At 43.0% G+C, this 22,653-nt stretch overlaps 1 protein-coding gene across 2 annotated transcripts in view; it reads left to right on the top strand.

Annotated features, from left to right (window-relative positions):
• The first annotated feature begins 3,367 nt into the window (after nucleotides 1-3,367).
• Nucleotides 3,368-22,653, top strand: part of slc1a2b (solute carrier family 1 member 2b) — a 64,373-nt gene continuing 45,087 nt past the window's right edge. The window contains exon 1 of one of the 2 annotated variants that reach the window (XM_073831461.1): nucleotides 3,368-3,553. The gene's annotated coding sequence lies outside the window, so the exon portion shown is untranslated. The remainder of the gene's footprint in view (nucleotides 3,554-22,653) is intronic. The other variant, XM_073831462.1, reaches the window with a different exon arrangement.

Genomic DNA, 22,653 nt, shown 5'->3' with positions numbered 1-22,653 from the left:
TGACCAACTCGAGGATGGGAACGAAGGAACTGTGTAACCCATACCGTATAGGTTTTCAGAGAAGAACCCAACACTTGGAGGGAACTCACCACCATGTGGATTTTAGGAAGTGCTCAGAGACTCACTTGTGCACTTACCACTGAATGTGGATTTGAGGGGGTGCCCAAGCTCAGTGTGGGCCAGCACCATATTAATATCTCATGACGGTAGCAGTGCTCACAGTAGACCAATGTACTAGAAGCGGAGCTTATGGAGAGTGGAAGCTTCAGCAGAAAGACTCTCTGAAACGAGAGAAAGCCTGACGACACTCAATCCTATGTGGAGAGCTCTCATGAGTGGAGGTCTCTAAAACGACTCTCAAGTGAGAGGAGACCTAGCTACACTCAACACTAAAAGCAATTAGTGAAGCTAAAAACAGCCTACATGAACTACCTGAGTGGAGCTCTGCAGAGCGAAGGCTGCAGCTTGACGATTCTCAAACGAGAAATAAGTCTAACAGCTCTCAGTCTAGGCTGTAAGAAAGACTATGAGAGCAAAAAGGTCTCAGCATAACGACTCTCTAGACGAGAGGAGACCTATTCAGCAGCACTTAAGAATGGAGGCTTCAGCAGAAAGAGGCCTAACAACACTCCGACCAACTCGCTCTGAAAGGGTAAACTCCTAAGAGTGGAGATTTCACTTGACAGCTAGAGGCAGTTAATTATGCTCAGCAAAAATAAACCGCCTCAGTGGAGTTTCGGAGAGCGGAGGCTTCAGCAGAGTGATTCTCAACTTGAAGAGGCCTGACATCGCTCTACCGTGGCAGGAAATCTAGGAGTGGAGATCTAAACAGCACACTCACTAAAATGAGGGGAGACCTAACTACACTAAGCCCCAGGGTAGTTAGCAAGACTCAAAAGAAAGCCTGCATACTAAGGATACCATCTGAACAGAGCTTCTAGCGTATACAGAGAGTTCTTAATAAACTCTGATGAGTGGAGGTCTAACACAGGGTTCTCTAACCAAGGGAAGACCTTACTACACTCATTCTTACGCTTAAAGTAATTAGCGAGGCTCAGAAGAGCCTACAAGCTACTAAGAACTGCTCAAGATGGAACTATGAGAAATTGGCCTAAAAGTGAACCTTAAGGTGAAGCTTACAGCAGAACAACTCTCAGTGAGAGGAGGCATGATTACATTATGCTAGAAGTAGCAAATACTCACAGTGGGGCCTAAATTTCCTTACTAGAAGCAAAGCCCTGGGGAGCGCGGCTTCAATAAAGACTCAAACAAGAGGAAGTCTACAACACTGAACCCCGGGTTGCTCTTTAAAATAAGTATACGTACGTATAATGATGTCTAGGCCGAGCTCTAAAATAGCAGAGGCTTCAAAGGATAACTCTCAGAGTGAGAGGAAGCCTGACAACGCTTAACCCCTTGTAGGGAGCTATTAAGAGTGGAGGTCTCAGACACTATCTCTCAGACAAAGGGAGACCAAACTACACTCAATGCCCAGTGAAGGCTAAATAGAGAGCCCATCTAAAGTCTAACCTAAGCGGAGCTGGTAGACAAATAATGTACATACATATACATATATATATATACACCCTTTTTATATATCAGTTCATGTACTGGGCCATCAGATTGAGTTTATCAACCTCAACATCGGCCCAGCTCCAGAGTCTTACGAGGGGAAAAAGGCAGGCGGCCAAACAACTCCTCGATGCCTGCCTTAGATCTGTGGTGTGGCGCAGCTCAGCTACCTCCTCAGAGCTTTCTTAAAAGAACCCCGGTCTAAATCCTTCAGCAGACCAGCCTGGTATGCTTGCAACATCGTCACTGCATGCAAGGCAGCACCAGCCTGACCCGCTGCCGCATATGCCCTCAGCGTCTCCTCAACATGGGGCATCGACCACATCCACGCTCGCACACCCACTCGACATCAGCATTACTAACATGCCTATGTCGGTAAATGCGGACTGAATATGGTTTATCCCATGCCTTCCTTTGTTAATGACGTCATAGGCTGGCGCTGGCCAATGTCAAGTTCATTGTCATTGTTCTATTGCATGTTCAGAACCTGTCACGCTGGAGGCAGTTCCCAAAGTGTCCACCAGGACGCAGCATTGAGTTCCCTCCGGAAGGGAACCAAAATTTTCTGTACAGCTGTAAATGAATCTAACCACCAGTCCTTCTGAGTCTGCATTCGCAGACAAGGGTACAATGAATTAGAGATCTGATGCTTTCAGCTCACAAGCGTTGAACCAGTCTGACCAGCAGACAAAAGAAATCAGCTGACAATCAGTGTTATGAACTGCACAGGGACACGATATTCAGGATCCAAACATAGTATTTATTGAAGGGGTAATCCACAAATGTAGTCAAAAACATAATAAACAGTCCTGACAGAGTTCTGGGCTGAAGCAAACAGAGAAATGCAGAATAGCAACACAGAAAATGAAAAATGAATAGTGTAACCCAAAATTTTTAAAACTGCCAGTAACTTAAAATTGCAAAAAAAAAAAAAAAAAAAAAAAAACTTAAATGACTGCAAAAAAATTCTGGGTAGTAAAAAAGTAAATATTACAATAAAAACTAACTAAAAAATCAAAAGAAGAAGATGAAAAAAAGAGCAAATCTGATAAGAATAAACAAAAACTGAGGTGAAGACTCTAAGACGGCAAGAAAAGGCTGGAGAAAAATAAAAGTAAATACTAAAATAAAAACTAAAGCAGAAATATTGGAAACACAACTAAATCAGGAGAAGAAAATAGGAAGCACCAGTTTGGCTAGTCCCACATTTGGTTCTTGAATCTGATGACTCTCTTGGAGATCCTCTCTGGGCCACCTTTCTGTGTGACCGGCCAAACCAGTGCTACAGTACCAACAGAAGAGGCACTCGCACACAATCAGACCCATGGTCTGAGAACACAACCTACACAGTTACTTGTAAGTGCGGAAATAAGTTTGATTATGAGGTTTAAAGTAAAATAAGTAAATGAAATATTAATGATCTTTTTTTTAACCTAGTTATTTTATTACTTATTACAAATTCATACAAATACGCCACTAATTGCCAAAAAGGTGCTTTGTTTCTTGGCATCCTTTCATGGCTCAACATTTACTTGTCTAGCTTTCCTTTCTGCTCTCTTTCCATTCTTCCATTTCGACCTAAACATTCTTAAACACACATTGCGGTTTTTTATTAAAAGTCAGTTAACTGATGTGCATGGTTATTATAAAACAATTCGCGAGCGTCAGTTTATGTAATGAATGCGAGTAGAATTACTCAAAGGTAGCCCACATTGGAGTGAAAAGATAGGACGAATGGTTGACGTGAGGCGGGGCAGGAGGAGTGTATACATCGCCTGTGTTCTCACTGAGGTAGTCTTCCTTCAGTGTGATTGTAGATGTGCTCGGAGCACCGGATTATCCAAACAGAACGCTGAACGCGCGTCTCTTTCCGCTGCGCGCTACCAACGCGTCACATCTCACCAAAGTGCATGAAAGGATCAGAGGAGAGGGTGAAGAAAACACCAACAATTACCCGTTCCTGAATCTTCCAGGCTGACAGGTGAGAGCTGTTTAGATTAGCTTGCGCGTGTTTCCACATCAATGGGGTCATAGTAAAATATGTGCATATGTCATAGATTGATACTTGCATTAAGCGTTACTAATGTGATCTATTTAGTGTGTTTGAAATTGTTTTTCCTCTTTCTTTCTTTCTTTCTTTCTTTCTTTCTTTCTTTCTTTCTTTCTTTCTTTCTTTCTTTCTCTTTCTTTCTTTCTTTCTTTCTTTCTGCGTGACTGTATGAGTCTGGTTGTTTTTTTTTATTTTATTTTATTTAACCTATGTTTAACCAGATAAAATCAGTTGAGAACAAGTTCTCATTTACAACTGCGACCTGGCCAGTTACAAAATAAATTACAGATTTACACTAAATTAACATTGAAAATATGAAAATGCAAACAATGGAGTCAACTAAAAATACAATACACAATAAATAGAAATAAGAAGCTATGAACAGGTGCAGTGATCAGTAAACAGTTATGACAGCTGATGCTTAAAGTCAGTGAGAGAAATAGGAACCTCTAGTTTCAAGGATTTTTGCAATTCATTCCAGTCATTGGCAGCAGAGAACTGGAAGGAACGGTGACCAAAAGAGGTATAAGCTTTAGGGACAGCCAGTAAAATATACCTGGTAGAGCGCATACTACGAGTAGATGTTGCTATGGTTACCAGGGTATGTATTGTATTTGAACTTGTTCGTGGCATCTTTCTTTGTCTTTCTTTCTGCGTGACTGTATGAGTCTGGTTGAAGCACACAATGACAGAAACTTTAATATCAACAACAGAATTTTTCATTGAGGCATACATTTCACCTGTTATCAAAATGTAGTTTACTCAAGAGAATCAATAGCCTACTCATTTAATAGTAAAATAAAATAGTAATAATAAAAGAAAAAAAAAATCATACATTTTCGGTGGTTTCATTGGGTGTGAGACTTTCTTTCTTTCTTTCTTTGGAGTTAAAAAACTTCTTGAGTGGCGAAATGTTCAGGACAAGTCCCCCATTCATTGTGTTAAGGGACCTGTGTGTGTGTGTGTGTGTGTGTGTGTGTGTGTGTGTGTGTGTGTGTGTGTGCACATAGATGCATAAAGTGTGCACAAATGTGTTGATGCACTAATAGCACCATAGATGAATGTTATTTTTATTTAAACCTTTAAACTAAACTAAACAGGTTAAAACTATTTGGAATGGACCTTCATTGAAGCTTTAAAAAGGGAACCTTATTTTTACAGGTTATTTCATACTTTGATTTGAAGAAAAAAAAGGAAGCTGTCTTATAAATTATTCTGTGTGAGATGGAGACCCTTGTGTGATATCCTCCCCCACCGGTGTCATATCAGAGCCAAGAGTCAAAGGTTAGCCGTGAAGGCAGGTGTGATGGGGGTGAAATTAAGGGTGGGGGGTTGGTGTGCTCAGTCAAAATCAATGTAAAGTACATCCCCAGGGAAATAGAGCATGCTGTAATTTCCTCTTCAAAGAAGTGTAAACGGCCATAGAAAAATAATTCAGGTATGTCTGTTTTGAATGTGGAAATTATACTCAGCTTTACTGTATTGAATATATATGCACTTACATATAAGAGGAAAAATGAATGAAGGTAAGGATCGACTAATTGGGGTAGGCGTCTGTTTTTGGATACGATAACCTGCTCACATGCAATCCTCAACACCAAACATTTGTCGGCTCACAGAAGACTGCTGAGGAGGAATAAATAAGACTAATTAAAATGAAAAGAAGGATGCTTAAAAATAGTGGATAGATGGTGTGAAAGAGAAATTTAAAACAGCTTAAGGGGTGTTAGAAGTGAAAAGGTGAAGGAAAGAAAGGCTGAGAGACAAATAAATGTGTGTGTGTATGTGTGAGAGCGTATGTTTAAGGCTTGAGTAATCCTCCTGGGAACACGCCTGTGCTGCCAAAGTGCCATCCAACTCCTTTCTCTCTGCGCTCTTCATCACTCCTCTCTTTCCTCTCTCCTCCCCCATCTCCTTCTCTCCGTTGCCTATGTGGACTTAAAATAAATTTGGTCATGACAATGGGTAAAGATGGTGTCTTGCTCTTTTAGTTGTCAGATCTCTCATCTTCTGAAGTGCTAAAATCATTCCCTTGTGGCACAGGATTTCCCATCACAAGACGAGAGCCTCAGAGCTGGATTCCTATACACTACCCAGATAGCACACGTACATCTCGGAGACGTCTATTTGACGCCTGCATTTACATTTGCAAGACACCCGCAAGACGTAGTTTGCTTATCTGCAAAATGTCTGTTGGATGTTTTCTATCAGATGTCAGATAGACATCTATTAGATGTCTTTCAGATGTTTATGAATTAGAATGTATGACTGACATCACTGACAGACGTTTGTACCCAGCAGATGCTTTCCAGATCAGTGTGCTATAAAGGGTAGATATCTATTTGTGTGGCGTTCCACAGTGTTTACCTGAATCACTGCATGCTTATATCAGCAATAAAAAATAGCAATCTTGTTTTGTCAAATTCATGTCTTTGATAATCAGTTATATATTTCCTTTAGTGGTTCAGTGATAATATAATAAGTAATAAATACCAAAAATCACTTGTTTAACATACAGACACATGATCAAATATCCATTCACACATTGGGATAAATACAGCGTTTTTGTGAACTAAAGGTCAGCTTTGATTGTCGCGAACGATCCCAAAATTCCAGGTCTGCGTGAGGGATGGGACTATTGACTTGTCTGGCTTAGCAGTCTCTCAGAGGAACTTTGAATTCTCTGAACTAAAATCCTGACTTGGCCACACCTTCTTCACTACACACTCCCAGAATCAACGATGTGAATCAGTGTGTCGACACTGAAGTTTGTCCATTGTGTAGTGATTAGCAAAAAGATTAACATTCAGATCCATAGATGACAAACTGGAAGTAAGAGGGCTGATTTAGTTTTTTCCCCCTCTCCTCAACACTTGTTAGCAGTCCTATCCAGTCCCATCCCGCCCCAACCCCAGATTCATGAACCCTCTCCTCGCTTCAAAGCCACTATTTCCACTCGAGTCTCTAATAGGCCTTTAAGGTAGCTTTGTGAGTATCTTTGTGTGCACTGTTGGAGATCGCAGGGCATTAATTTCACTCTTGAGTATGTAAATAAGCGAATGTGTGGGAGCGCAGAGCCGTTACTCACTTCATCCGAGAGAGCTTTATCACCCTCGCCTTCTCTCAGCGGACACGCATGAGAATCTCAGCGGCGCACACAATGCCAGCTCTCATAATGGCACCCTATGCCCATCTCCGTCGGCTTCCGGAGGGCCTCCATCTCTGTCTGTTTCTCCCCCCTTCCCAAAGCACCCCAGCCATAGCCGCTGGGGGAACACAGGGGCGCGTTGTGTTTACCTCCGGCTGTGGCCAACGGAACACAAAACAATCCCGTTCATTGCCTGTTTGTCAGTCCTGAGGCTTTTGAAAGCCAACGAAAAAGAGAGATGAGAAAACAATGAAAAGCCCCTCCTGAACGGCGCACTAACATTTTCCCAGCTCAGGGAGCCTGTGAACAGGGACGGAGCCTCTAAACTGCTCCATTATTTCTCAGTACTTGGCATGATGCGAGAGCTGCTTGTGTTTGAATGGACGACTCCACACAGAGGGCTTTTGTGCAGGAACTTGGCTTAGCACGCATGCACTGCTTAATTAAGATTTTTCTATCTATCTATCTATCTATCTATCTATCTATCTATCTATCTATCATCTATCTATCTATCTATCTATCTATCTATCTATCTATCTATCTATCTATCTATCTATCTGTCTGTCTGTCTGTCTGTCTATCTGATCAGGTCAAGTGATAGTGTTTATTTATTGTTAATTTATTATTATTTATTTTACTTTACACTTGCATATCAGTGGTATTATGATATCACAAAATGGTTCACCCAGCTAAAAGCACAAAATGGGAGGCATGGCCATTTTAGAGGAGTGTAAATGCTATCATGACACTTAGGGTCACCAGCGCAAACCTTCTTTTGGTGTTAAAAACCGACTGGTAGGATTGACTAAAGACGTGCAGTGAAAAATTTGTTCTGAAAAGGTGTGGACAGAGGTATTTTTGCTGCATATGCACTTGTAAGAGTTTCCCTTTCAGACATAACATTTATGGTAGGAGAGTATTTAAATCGTGCAACATAATATACTAAGGTTTGCGTTAGTCAGACTCAGTATACTGCTATTTGCGCCATTACTTAACACCCAAAAAAGGATTATTGCCCGTGTAGACCACCCACACACTTGATTGAGTAGGTGCAAATGTTCTGCAGTTATAACTAAATGCACATCTCGCTGATCAAAACGGATGAGCTCTTTAGCCGTTTCTCAATATGTGTTCTTGTCTGTACTAACCTAACCCTAACCTTGCCTAAGCACTGTTCCAATTCAAAGTTCACATCTAGCCAAGTACAGTTCAAATCCCTGGATGTGTTATTGCTCCGCCCCTTTTATCAAGGATGCATCAAGATGTGAGGCAGCCAGGTTTCCCAGATTGTATTTCGGACCAACCAGTCAGTGTTAATGGCAGAGGAGAAAATTCGTAAATACTACTGTTTTTGTGCCATGAAATGTAGTTTTAAGAGTTTTCCAGGCGAAAGTGTAGTTGTTTAAAACTCTTGTAAAGATAGTGCCTTTTTGGAAATGTGCTTGGCAAGTTCGTAGGTGTGAGCTCCAGGTGATCACCAGGTGCTCAGTGCTCACGTATCCTGCAGAGAGCAGCCTTATCTCACTTAGTCCTTCTGACACTTGCCGCTGGCTCTGATGACTCTGTAGCGATTAAACATGATATATAATTCATTTTAGGTCAATCTAACTTATTTTGCAGTGCAAACACAATTGTCTGACATCAGCATGTCCCTCAAAGCGTTAGGGTTAGACCCCAGGAGTAAATGTTCCAAAAATAAACGTAATATATACATATAAATGTGCATATTCTTTTTACCTACTGATGAAATCTGTGTTAAAAAAGTTTGGTATGTTACACAATTGAGCTACCATTCAACTAGACAAAACTGAAAAAACAAAATCTTACCACCATTTTAGTCCCTATAGTTGATGTAGTCCTTATGAACACCGCCTTATAGACTACATCAATCTGCATTGCAGTGAGTGGCGCAAAGTGTCAAAATTAGATTCTAAACCAACAATGTTCGATAGTGTCTCTCGCGCATCCTGCCTTCCCAAATGCAATTTAGCACTGTCAGCTCAAGCCAGCAGATACGAACGATGTTGAATATTTGCAGTGCAGTGATTGTGAAGTGTGTGGCAGTATACATGAGCAACAGGACGTTAAAATACAGTGTGATTAAACAAGTAAACATAGTAAAGCTAGGTTAAAATCCTACCATCATAGCAGTAAACATCATACTAAATCAGTATCAGCTACTGGACCATTATTTAGTGATGGGTGCTTTCGAACGAGTCAATTTTATAGTAGTTTCCGTTTTAATGGCAAACACACACGTACAAGGAAAAAGGGGTGTGTTATTTATTGTAAATGATATATGTTTTTGCTTTACACTATTACATTTACTTAGGTTTCAGTTTTTAGATGGTTTACAAACTGTTGGTAGGAAGATCTGCTTTATTTACTATAAATGAGGGTATGTATGTATTTATTTATTCATTCATTCATTTAAGTATATGTGTGATAATTTTCTGTTTAAATTGATGTTTATTTATAAAAGTCTTAATAATTTGTAATGCTGGGAGATGTCTATATATATTATGATGGAGACGGAGCCAGAAAATGCTGCTAATCTTTTACTTTTGGCATGGTTATTCTGTAAAGGATCTCTTGCTCTGTAGTGCGCATGATGCAGGAGTAATCCAAAATAGCCTTTTAATAATAAGTTCACACAGAATCCAGGAGCAGGGGGTAGAAAAACACAAAGCAAAGCAACAATAAACAAATAAACAATAACCGGCCAGGACTATAACAGAACAGGGAGTATCAAAACTAAAGCAAACGAGGGACTAATGACTTGATTGAATGAACACAGGTGAACAGAATGACATAATCAGGGCAAGTAAGGAACAAAACAAGGCAGGAGAACAGAAACAGGGAACAACACAACTGAAAGTCCATAACCATTACAGTAGGCTATAAGCAAATGAAAAGCTTACCTGCCAAAGAAGTAGGAATATGACTCTGTGGTTTTCTTCTCTTTTTATGCAAAAGGCACTCATGTGAATATGGACATGGGCTATGACAGTTTGACTGGCATGAGAAGAGAAATATTCACTGTTGCTATTTCATTTTACAGCTGTAGTCATAATGTTATATATCTAGATGAAATGCTGGTATCACTAGGGCTGCCCTCAACTAAAGAAAAAGAAAAACTGTAAGGAAGCTGCTTTAACATTTTAATAATTTATTGAAAATCTAGTGCTTACTTTGTTTTGGGCTTAAGAGATAAAGTTGGCGACACTGACTACTGAATCACCACATACCAGATCAGCCATTAACAATCTGTCCATCACAGACTGCACGACTTTGCAGTGGATTTTTACATTTATTTTTTTCTGTGACTAAGTGACTTATACAATTTTGATCGACCAAGCCACTTCTCATTGACTAACAATTAGTCGACTATTAGGGAGCAGCCCTAGGTATTAACTGGCTAAAACTGTAAAGACTAATAATGGTGGCTCCAGTAAAGTCAGTCCTGCCGTTCAAATAAAATGACCAATCACCCACGTCTCCACCTGCTCTTCACTTGAAACGTGCACTCTGCTTTTGCTCTACAAATCTGGACAAATCGTTGATATGTAGTTTTGGGGATTTCAGTTTTTCTCCATTCAGTTCGGCAGGAAGTGTATGACTGAAAATAGCTGCCAAGCGAACTGACTTTGCTTGAAAGGAAAGTGTTTTTAATTAGGCTGTGGGGGGCAAAGGCTGTGAGAAATTAGCTAACTTTCGGTTGTTTGTTCACAATTAGCGAAGGACCATCTATCTTCTGTCCTATTGTTTCTTCCATCCTGTTATTTGTTTCACAGTCTCTTTGTTTTGCTGAATGCTGCTGGTTGTATGTGCTATGTGTGTTTCAAGCAGAAGTGAGGGTTTGTCAATATTCACAATTTTTTCTGTCTTTTCGCTGTTTGCGTGCTTTGTCTTCCCTGGTTCTCTCTGCGTGGAAATGTGGGGGATGGGGGCTTGATTTAATGAGCTCCTCTGAGGTTCAGGCTGAGATGATCAAATGCTGCTCTTCACTACAGTCAGATAACAGATGCACAGCGTTTCATGCTAGCTGAGCTCAGCGCACAACAGAACTGGCTATCTTCACATACACATCAATAATGACGGTATTGCTAAGAATCATGGACTTAATTACGACATTTATATGACAAGCAAACCACTGGGTGGTAAAATAACGGCAAAGAAGCAGGTCAGCTTGGCCCAGTTATACCAAAGACAGGTGTTGTGAAAGGCTCAGTATAGTCTGGGATGGGGTGTGATACAACAATGATACATATCCTACAGTAGTTCAGTCTCTAATGTTGCTACGTACCATCCTCCTTGCATTCATTTTAGAAGTGTGTTTTTATTAGTGGAAGCTTGGAAAATTGTAAAATAATTTGAGCTAAAATCAGTATTTCATGTTCACGTATTTATTTATTTGCTGAGTAGACATGTAACAGGCGTATACTGTGCAATCAGGTGGATATGATGTCCAAAATCAGATCCAGTCATCTTCTAGACCAGGGGTGCCCAGCCCTGTTCCTCGAGGTGTGACCAACCCATGTGTTGGAGCTGAACACAGCAGGAGGGTAGATCTCCAGGAACAGGGTTGAGCACCCCTGTTCTAGACGTGTGTTTTCAAAGCTGTGCTTGAGCCATTGTCCAATAGTACACACACTTTAGTGTCAGAGTACTGATTAATGCATAAAAACATTATATTGAAATGATCCTGGAATATACCTCTAGTAAAGCTTTGTGTAATCTGACAAAACACAATTGTACAAGAGTTACAAATGAAGAAATGAAGACAGGAATAAAGCATAAAATCAAAGTAAGTAAAAGAAATACAAAACGTGAAAAAAAAAAAGAGAAGGAAAGGGAGAGACTAGAACGGGCATTGGCCCCTGTGGTGCCCCTCTGTGCGCTCACTATAGATAAATGGGAGCCTGGTAACCCTTCAACCAGAATGATCTGTGAACACATCATTACAGCTCACATCTGAAACCTGTGCACAACCCAGAATTCCCTAATCACTCGCTCATTACAGCCAGAATGAGTTACCGTGCACAATGAGAGTGCGCCCATGCACACTGATAGAGTGCGCATATGGGTTGGTCACATGCTCTTACCTCAAGCTCCCACAAATCCTGGAATATAATGCAGAATCATTTTTAGGTTTTGTATGTGGAGTAATGTACACATTAGTAGTTGATGCTCACTGCTCTGCACACATATTTTTGAGGTTCCTGATTTGGATCATCAGCTCATTAGGAGACAGATTCATGAACTCAACTGAGTGTGTCAGACAAGAGAGACAAGAGAAAATGTGCAGAGCAGTGCTATACTATATTTGACTCTTTTTTTACCATTTAAAATGCATGCGGCAATCATTTTAATTTAAATACTATTAAATATTAATTTAATAGTAATGCTAAAAGTAAGAGATACTGTGAAGTGATTTATTCAACTGGATGTACATGTTCCTGTTTATTACACAGCTGCATGCTGCGTAAGTAAACTAAGTGGAATTATGAAGAATGCAATTAATTTGGTATTGAATTGCATTGTTAGTGTGATTGAGTCCTTAACTCAAATACTGTATTGTCCTTGTTATTTGTTTTGACCTGATGTGAATGTACGTGTATGTCCTTATGTGTGTCCTCCAGCAAGGATTTGACCTCTGTCTAGACGTTCACTGTTGCCCCGAGTCGTGACCCCGGACAGTGTGTGTGTGTGTGTGTGTGTGTGTGTGCACGCTGTGAGCTTATGTCACTGCATTCATGACTTTAACACATACTGGCCGGTTAGAACACTATGAAACTGTTGTATGCGTAATTTTCTGCTATCTGAACCACAATTTATTATTAAAAGACAATCTGGATTTTGAATGGTTGTGTACGATGCAATATTTCTGAGGTGTAATCTGTAATCAGTGTGAAATTTACAGAAAATAGCTAACATTTCTCTTGATAATGTCTAATATCTAATAAGATAGCCTTATAGGTCAGCCTTCTCGGATGTCTTGATAATTGCTCATAAAATCTTAAAATATCTTGAATCATTTTCTTCATGAAATGACATGCGTGAAAGAATCTTTCTATGGAACAGAACCTACAATAATGGCCTATCATGGGAATTTTTGTTCTGTAAACATAGCAGTTTCAGTGTATTTCATCTATATTTTACTCTAGTTTTATCTATTTATGATGTTATAAGCTGTTGATGAGAGCGGTGTGTGTGTGTGTGTGTGTGTGTGTGTGTTTGATTCAAGAAGGGCCAAAAGGTTGTAATAGCTGTCAGAAAGAGAGACACAGGAAGAAAGAGAGTCAGAGAGAGAATCTTCTCACTCTGGAAGGTAGCATAAAATTGGGATAATCGCCATCAATTGTGCCTCACAGTGGGCTGCCATTCCTGAAAGAGTGATTCATCCCAATAGAGAGCGGATTGAGTGAGAGGAGAATGGGCCTTTGCCCCCCTCCGCGTCCATCCGCTGCTCTCCCACGGTGGGCATATGCATGACATCAGCGGGCTGAATGGGGCTGGCATCCTCCTCCACCCCACTCCATGCCAGATTAAACGCAAATCTTTGCCCGGGGGAGTAAGAGGGGGGCACTGACACTTTTTCGGCTAGGACAAAAGCCCTCAGATGGGTAGCCGGGAAACTTCACATGGTGCTGGCCAAATTAGAGAGAGAGAAAAAAATAAAGAGTGAATACCTTTCATTGGCCTCCTTTGGCATGGCATTGAGTCACATCAAACACACACATATAGACATACTTACACTTATAGACCCACTCTGCATTCCACCTGTGTCAGCTTCCGAATGATGCCTGCTGAGGAATTTGAACTCAAGTGAGTGTCATCCCTCCAGAAGAAGTGAAATCCTAACAAGAAATCATAATCATCCAATTTCTGGCTTGGGTACTTAATGCAGGACTATCAAAGTCTTGAAAAATACAGGCAGGCATGTTTTAATAAGATTGCAGATGATTCCTCAAAGACTGGAGACACTTGTGAAACATTGACTTAATGCACATATTAAATTAAGCAGCACAATATAATGCAAAATAATACAATACACTTTGATCTAACCAAAATGCCACATAATGCTTGATCTAAATTGTTGATTGCATCCCCGTTGTTAAAATAAAATAATATTTCTTATTCATCTTCATAATGTTACCTTAGGATTGTTGATCTGACATTTTAAGAGTGTCAGACAGGTTCAGGCTCTATAAACATTATAGTATAGTATTCTGTATCCTTTGGGTGGAAATGTCAGAATAATCTCACTCTTCAGAGGCTAGGATAGAATTTTATTCAGTCAGTCAGTTTCAGAGCTTGAGTGAAATGATGAGATACATTGGTGCTATAGATGATCAACCAGTTGAGATTTAGGTCTATTGAATACTTTCAATGAAATGATGCAGCTATATTTGTGATACCTTTCAGTGGGTGAGACTACAGTCAAACCAAAATTTATTCAGATACTTTCAAAATTTCTCACATTATCAGTTTACTCGCTCTAGTTTAGAAAATGGTAATAAAATATGAGAAGAACTCAAGAGTTAAAGTGTGTCAGAACACATTCATCTTGATAATATCAGATAACTTTGATAGAAAGGTATGTAAAAAAACATGGCCAGGTTTTTTTTTTTTTTCAGTTTTACTGGTAGTCCACAGTTGACTTTATTTTGCTATCCTCACTTACATAATTAACTATAGTGTCCTGCACCCACTAGTATAAAAATAGCAAAAACTAGTGTCTGAATAATTTTTGGTTTACATGTACACATGTACGTGTTCACTGCTGTCATAAAAATCTAATGTTTAGTTTATTTGTTTTTCTATTCTATTTCTGTACTCTTATCCAATATTACATTTGTTAATGAATGTTACTATTATTGGTGGCTTCTGTGATGTATGTTTGTAGGGCAGCCCTAAAGCTGCATTCGCTAGGATTTAGCTCAAGTTCGCAGTGACTAAACATGGCAGGTCTGAGTCTGGTGTTGTTTTTACCTTGTGTTCAGCAGGTGGAGGGTCACCACTGTGCATTGCTAAAATGCGTCCCACTTTACCTTGGGTGGCCTTGACTACTGTGTACTTAGATTTAAATGAATCTTTCGGTACAATGTACTTATTGTATACATACATCCACATTAAAACTTTGTATGTCACAGTAATTACTGTCAGTTTCTGAAGTCTTGGGCTAAGAAATCAGGATATTAGAAAAATTACATAATTCCAGGGGCTAATTAAAAAACAAATAAATCAAGGTTTGTTGTGTGGTCAAATGTGCGTTGAGGGGGTTCTGTTGCTAATCTTACACAGTGATTACAACATTTTGTCTAATTGTGAAAAAGCTTTTTTATTTAAGAATATAAGCTTTAGAAAATTAACTTTAAACCAGCAAAAGAAAGCAATCATGTCAGAGTATTTTTTTTACAGTGTTTTATGTTCGAAAAGTTATTATCTCAATTGTTACAACTGTGTATTTTTACAAGCCTTAAATGTCATTTGCTACTACGTATGTGTAACAATGGGGGTCTGGAGACTGACGTGTGGATCCATGTGCAAAGCTTTATTAAAAGACGTAGTCAAGACAGGCATGAGTCGAACACCAGCAAACAGGAACAACAAGGGAAATCCGAAAGAATAATCCAGAGACAATCAAAGGTCGGGGCTGGCGGCGAAAGGTCAAAACGAGAAAACAGTCCAGGGGTGACAAGTCAAGTCAAGTTACAGCTGCTATTCCTGTCAAGTCAAGTCACGTCACAGTCACTGCTCCTGTCAAGTCAAGTCAAGTTACAGCTGCTGTTCCTGTCAAGTCAAGTCACGTCACAGCTGCTGTTCCTGCTGAGTCAAGTCAAGCAGCACTCCCTGAGTCAGGTCAAGCAGCACTCCCTGAGTCCAGTCAAGCAGCACTCCCTGAGTCAGGTCAAGCAGCACTCCCTGAGTCAAGTCAAGCAGCACTCCCTGAGTCAGGTCAAGCAGCACTCCCTGAGTCCAGTCAAGCAGCACTCCCTGAGTCAGGTCAAGCAGCACTCCCTGAGTCAAGTCAAGCAGCACTCCCTGAGTCAGGTCAAGCAGCACTCCCTGAGTCAGGTCAAGCAGCACTCCCTGAGTCAAGTCAAACAGCTAATCCCTCAGAGCCAAGCCAAGTCACAGCCGCTCCTTCAACGTCAAGTCTCAGCTGTTCCCTCCGAGCCAAGCCAAGACACAACTTCACTTCCTGAACCAAGTCAAGACACTACTTCACTGTCTGAGTCAAGTCAAGCAACTGCACTTTCTGAGTCAAGCCAGGATCCGACCTCACATCCTGAGTCAAGCCAGGACCCGGCTTTACAGTCCGAGGCAGGTCAAGAGTCTCCGCTGGTTCCGCCCAGCCTTTCAGAGTCTCCGCTGGTTCCGCCAGCCTTTCAGAGTCTCCGCTGGTTCCGCCCAGCCTTTCAGAGTCTCCGCTGGTTCCGCCCAGCCTTCCAGAGTCTCCGCTGGTTCCGCCCAGCCTTCCAGAGTCTCCGCTGGTTCCACCCAGCCTTCCAGAGTCTCCGCTGGTTCCGCCCAGCCTTCCATAGTCTCCGCTGGTTCCACCCAGCCTTTCAGAGTCTCCGCTGGTTCCGCCCAGCCTTCCAGAGTCTCCGCTGGTTCCACCCAGCCTTCCAGAGTCTCCGCTGGTTCCGCCCAGCCTTCCAGAGTCTCCGCCCGGGTGGGCTCCCGCTCGGTCCGCGCCGCCCTGGTGGGCTCCCGCTCGGTCTGCGCCGCCCTGGTGGGCTCCCGCTCCTTCTGCTCCGCCCTGGTGGGCTCCCGCTCTGTCTGCGCCACCCTGGTGGGCTCCCGCTCGGTCTGCGCCGCCCTGGTGGGCTCCCGCTCCTTCTGCTCCGCCCTGGTGGGCTCCCGCTCCATCTGCGCCGCCCTGGTGGGCTCCCGCTCCGTCTGCTCCGCCCTGGTGGGCTCCCGCTCTGTCTGCGCCACCCTGGTGGGCGCCTGCTCCTCCACGGCCTCATGGACCTGGCCCTCTGTCGTTCCTCTGCTCCCCCCCACCGCCCTCCAGGACTGTCTGCGCGTGGTCATTTTGGAGTGTCTGGAAGCCACTCCTTAAGGAGGGGGCTATGTCACAATCACCAGCTGGAGTGCCCGGCAGCCCCACTAGAGGGCACTCCAGTGTTTACCCTTTATGTTATGACTGTGACGTGAACAGGCTGTGGCTTGGCTGATGTGATACTGGCGAACGCTGGCTTGGCAGACATGACGTTAGTAGTCGCTGGCTTGGCTGACGTGGTGTTAGCAGATGCTGGCTTGGCTAAAGTAGCGTTAGCAGGTGCTGACTTGGCAGGTGCTGACTGTAAGAGACCGACCGTTCTGGCTGACAGCAGTGGAGGGTCCTCCAAGCTGGATATTAGTCTTTGATAGGCCATGGAAACGTGAGAGTCTGATGCAGAAGCCACCATTTTGACGACAGACTCGGGCGTGGCGACGGCCATCTTTGCGACAGGCTCTGGCGTGGCGGCAGCCATCTTTGCAACAGGCTCTGGTGTGGCGGCCATCTTGTGCAGTAGCTCTGGCGTGGTGTCCATCTTGACCGGGAACTCAGGAACGGAAGGGCGGCCATCTTGTGAACAGGCTCAGGAAGGGCGGCCATCTTGTGAGCAGACTCGGGAAGGACGGCCATCTTGTGTAGGGATGCACCGATACAAATCGGCCGATAATGCTTGCGCGTTTTGTCAGTAAAGCCGGTTCTGTAATCAGCGGTAAATGCCATCAGGTGCGTGATTTCACGTTGAGCCCTATATACTACACACAGCCGTTGTTTACCGACGAGCTGCGCAAATCAATGTTCATTATCAGTGTGAATGTGCGCAGCTCGTCAGTGAACAAGGGCTGTGTGTAGTATATACGGCTCAACGTGAAATCACGCACCTGATGGCATTTACCGCTGATTACAGAACCGGCTTTACTGACAAAACGCGCAAGTGATGGGCCGATACGGATCGGTGCATCCCTAATCTTGTGAGCAGACTCGGGAAGGACGGCCATCTTGTGAGCAGGCTCAGGAAAGGCAGCAATCTTGTGAACAGGCTCAGGAAAGGCAGCCATCTTGTGAACAGGCTCTGGAAGGGCGGCGATCTTGTGAACGGGCTTAAGGCTGGCAGACATCTTGTGCTGTGGCTCTAGGCTGGCAGACATCTTGTGCTGTGGTTCTGGGCTAGCAGACATCGTGTGCTGTGGCTCTGAGCTAGCAGACATCTTGTGCTGTGGCTCTGAGCTAGCAGACATCTTGTGCTGTGGCTCTAGGCTGGCAGACATCTTGTGCTGTGGCTCTGGGCTAGCAGACATCGTGTGCTGTGGCTCTGAGCTAGCAGACATCGTGTGCTGTGGCTCTGAGCTAGCAGACATCTTGTGCTGTGGCTCTGGGCTAGCAGACATCGTGTGCTGTGGCTCTGAGCTAGCAGACATCTTGTGCTGTGGCTCTGAGCTAGCAGACATCTTGTGCTGAGGCTCTGGGCTGGCAGACATCTTGTACTGTGGCTTCTCTAAAACACCCACAGTTAGCGGTGAGCCACATAGCAACAACGCATATTGCATACAGTCCTGAAGCGAGCAGTTAAATTCCCCTCCAGGCAGCATTGATTTGGCAGGTTCATTAAGTCCATAACGAAATAAGGCCTTAAGCCACGCTTCATCGTAAAATGGTATTTGAGATGAACACTTACGGAACTGGTGAACATATTCCTCAATGGGGAGGTTTCGCTGTCGTAGGAGCAGAAGCTGGTCGATTGGGTCCATTTTGTGATGCTGGTGAATAAAGCTGCTGGATCTGGGTGTGACTAATCGTTCTGTAACAATCGGGGTCTGGAGACTGACGTGTGGATCCATGTGCAAAGCTTTATTAAAAGACGTAGTCAAGACAGGCATGAGTCGAACACCAGCGAACAGGAACAACAAGGGAAATCCAAAAGAATAATCAAGAGACAATCAAAGGTCGGGGCAGGCGGCGAAAGGTCAAAACGAGAAAACAGTCCAGGGGTCGAAAAACACAGAAACACGGGAACCAGGAACTAGAAACTAGGAAGATTAAACACTAAACAACGATCAGTACAGACAGAGGGGGAAGGGAGGGCTTTATACCAAACACTAGGGGTCACATGACAGAAACAACCAATGGGGAACGGACACAAGGATCAGGGGAACCAATGAAAACATGACAAAGACAAGGGTGAAGCATGGTGGGTTGAGACAACACATAACATAAAGGGTAAACACTGGAGTGCCCTCTAGTGGGGCTGCCGGGCACTCCAGCTGGTGATTGTGACAGTATGAAACCTAAAATAACATTAAGGAGTAAAAAGACTGAGCATGTCCATCAGCCCGCATACCTGGCATTGATGCAGTGAGTCAGAATGATGCATTAGTAATAATAGGGCATTAGTTGAACTTAATCTGAATATGCAGTGACGTTTCACTTGCCCAGCACTGCCTATGAGTGTAATGTAAAATGTGAAAAAAAAGATTTAGAGAGTTGCAATACCATAATGTGTTGATTAAAATGTGTTAAACATGAATCTGTTGTAATTGTCAACTCTTTTAATAATGACCAGCACTTTTGACATGTTTGTGTGCAGTGAAGCGCTCATTTAGCGTATGAGAGTTTGAGACTTAGTCAGTCTGTGACACTAAATCAAATCCACACGGTCAGTGAAACCGATCAAAATATCTAATGTGTGTAAATCGACAGCACACAAAGCAGGTTTACATTCATGAGTAGCCGTGCGTATATCAGCTCTATATCAGCATGTCTGTCAGACTCTTCCTGACTACCTACGGTCGAATAACAGCTATGCTGATCAACTTGCAATTGTTTGTTTAGAAAAACTAGTTTGTGTAGTCAGTGTGTTGGTGCAGGAGAATTGGGCAGGAATGAAGATCTGAGTTACTTTGACCACAGCCAAATTGTTTAACTAGACAACTCTGTCAGAGCATCTCTGAAGCAGCGAGGCTGCTGCAGTGCTATTCTATCTGCACCAAACCAATTGAAAGTGTGTGGTTACAATTTTAGCGATAGTTCTGTTCACAACACACATTACATAGCATCTCGGCTGGTGTAGGTGAGTCCTGTTTTCTTAGATGGACCATGTGGATGGTTGTGTTTGTACTCTGTACAATTCAGAGCACATCGTCCTCCTGGCCATTTTTGAAGACAGCAAAAACACATATAACCTTCAGTGCAATTCCTTAGAATATTCCGTTCTGTTAGTTATCTGTGAGGTACAGGGTACAATTGCAGTTGTTAATCGTTAAATCTTATCCTGATCCATTCTATGAAGGTGCACACATCCTTTGTAAAACCTTTTGTAAAACCTTTGTCATAACACTTACGCCGGTTTCACACTGCACGCGTAAGCAGGGCATAACGCCTGTTTCACACATACTCCGTCTGCAGTGCGTATGCGTTGCGTATTTTTGTCGCACCCATGTTAACGATCCTATAATTATTTAATATAGATTTACAGTAGTACCAACAAATTATATTTTTATATGATATGTCTTATAATGTTTTTAAATATAATGGTTTCATTATAAACGTGGTGATTATCTCAAAGTTGGACAACCAGCATAAAAAAAAATGAAATATATGATATGAATCTAACCATGTCATGGCAACAAATGTAAAAGTCATCTATTACTTATCTTGTAAATTATTGTGTCTTTAGCCCCAACAGCAGGGGCAATTTGTACCCCAAATACCATACTTTTACATTTTATTTTCGTTATTGAAAACCTGTTGCTATAATTATCATAAACCTAACTGGTAATCATTAAGACGATCTTTGTCTAAAAATATATTCAATATTTTAGCGTTTCTCATTTGCTACTTAAATCTACAACATACAACCATATCACAAATCAAAGCACATGAATGACAGTTGTTGGAGAACACCTGAAATGCGTGACCGAATGAACGATACTCGTCTATATTAGAAGTACACAAGCTGCGGTTCAGCTGCGCACGACAAACGCTGCCAGTGTGAAAGCAAAATGGATGCGCGCCGCTTCTGCTCTGCTTACGTGCTGCGCACGCGCTGCTTACGCCCTGCTTATGCGTGCAGTGTGAAACCGGCGTTACAGTTTATAACAGGACTACACAGACCAGATGACCTTCTTCCACTGCTTCAAGAGCTAGATCCAGTCATACTCTGTACATCACACATAACTACTGAATATCACCAATGAGCAGTTTCAAGTTCACTCCTCATGCTGGAGCACAGGAGAAATGCAGAGAATATGTCAAGTCAAGTCACCTTTATTTAAATAGCACGTTTAGCAATACAGATTGTGTCAAAGCAGCTGTACAGTATTAAATAGAAAACTAGTGAGTCAAACATGCAAAAGGACAACAGTAAACACAATTTTTAGTTAAAGGCAGTTCATCATTGAATTCAGTGATGTCATCTTCCAGCTCAGTTCAGTTCAAATAGTACGAATTCGCTGGAAGTCAGGGGGCCAGTTCTCCTCTGGCCAGACGAACCAGCATTTTGTTCTATGTTGCAGCAAAGTCAGATTGTGCAGAGGACTCATCAGGTTCTCGTGGTCTTGTGCCAATGGCCATCTAGTCTTCACTGGGGATCTGTCTCTGGAATTAATGCTGCCTTCATATGCTATCGTAATTATGGTAAATACCAAAATCCGACATCGAAATTGCACATGAACACCCACTCACGTTGTAATTTCCACTGGAAAGCTCAAAATTGTTTATATTACCCGAGCTGCCAAGATGGGATAAACTTTGACCTTTCAACATGGCAGACAGCAATGAAACTATACTGAATGGTAAGCATTGCATGATGTTAAAAGTTCTCTGCTGTTTAGTTGGTTAGTTAGTTGGTTAGTTTGTAGCTGTCACAAGGAGAGTCAGAGACGTGCGGATCCATTTGCAGCATTTATTTAGAATCGTCAACAGGCCAGAATAATCACCAGAAAACAGGAACAACGTAGGTAATCCGGGAAACAGTTCAATAGACAGGCAATGGTCGCAATGGCAGGAAGCAGGAATCGTCAACGGGGTACACAGTCCAGAGTCATACACAGATAATCCAACACAGAGAGAAACGCTTAGAATTACGACCATATGGAATGACAGCAACTCGCCCACAAAGTGGTAGGCCACGTAAGAGAACCATCTTCCCACAGAAAGTTCCAGCTCAGAGCCACAGCATAAGATGGCCGCCCCTCCCGAGCCTGTTCACAAGATGGCCACTAGCCCAGAATCACAACACCCACATTTCACCACGGCTTGGCAAAGATTCATGTCCAGCCTAGAGGACCCACCACTACTGTCAGCACGAACAGTCGGTCTCTTACGGTCAGCACCTGCCAAAGCAGCGACCTCATATCCTGAGTCAAGCCAAAACACGACCGCACAGTCTGAGCGCCCTCAAGTGACTGCGCCGCCAGAGCGCCCTCCAGTGACTGCGCCGCCAGAGCGCCTTCCAGTGACTGCGCCGCCAGAGCGCCCTCCAGTGACCGCTCGCTCAGAGCCTGCTCTTCCAGAGTCTCCGCTGGAGACGCCCAGCCCTCCTGAATCTCCGCTGGGGTCGTCCAGTTCTCCAGAGCCCGCTCCTCAAGAGCGTCGTCCAGAGCCCGCTTCACAAGAGTGTCGTCCAGAGCCCGCTTCACAAGAGCGTCGTCCAGAGCCCGCTTCACAAGAGCGTCGTCCAGAGCCCGCTCCTCAAGAGCGTCGTCCAGAGCCCGCTTCACAAGAGCGTCGTCCAGAGCCCGCTCCTCAGCCCAGCCTTCCAGAGACTCCGCTGGTTCAGCCCAGCCTTCCAGAGCCATACACAGATAATCCAACACAGAGAGAAACGCTTAGAATTACGACCATATGGAACGATAAGACTTCGCAAGGTGGCTG

Source organism: Garra rufa, chromosome 25, assembly GCF_049309525.1.
Source record: "Garra rufa chromosome 25, GarRuf1.0, whole genome shotgun sequence".
NCBI classification, from domain to species: domain Eukaryota; kingdom Metazoa; phylum Chordata; class Actinopteri; order Cypriniformes; family Cyprinidae; genus Garra; species Garra rufa.
The sequence above is the reverse complement of the archived record's forward strand: the minus strand, read 5'-3'. Positions and strand labels throughout refer to the sequence as shown.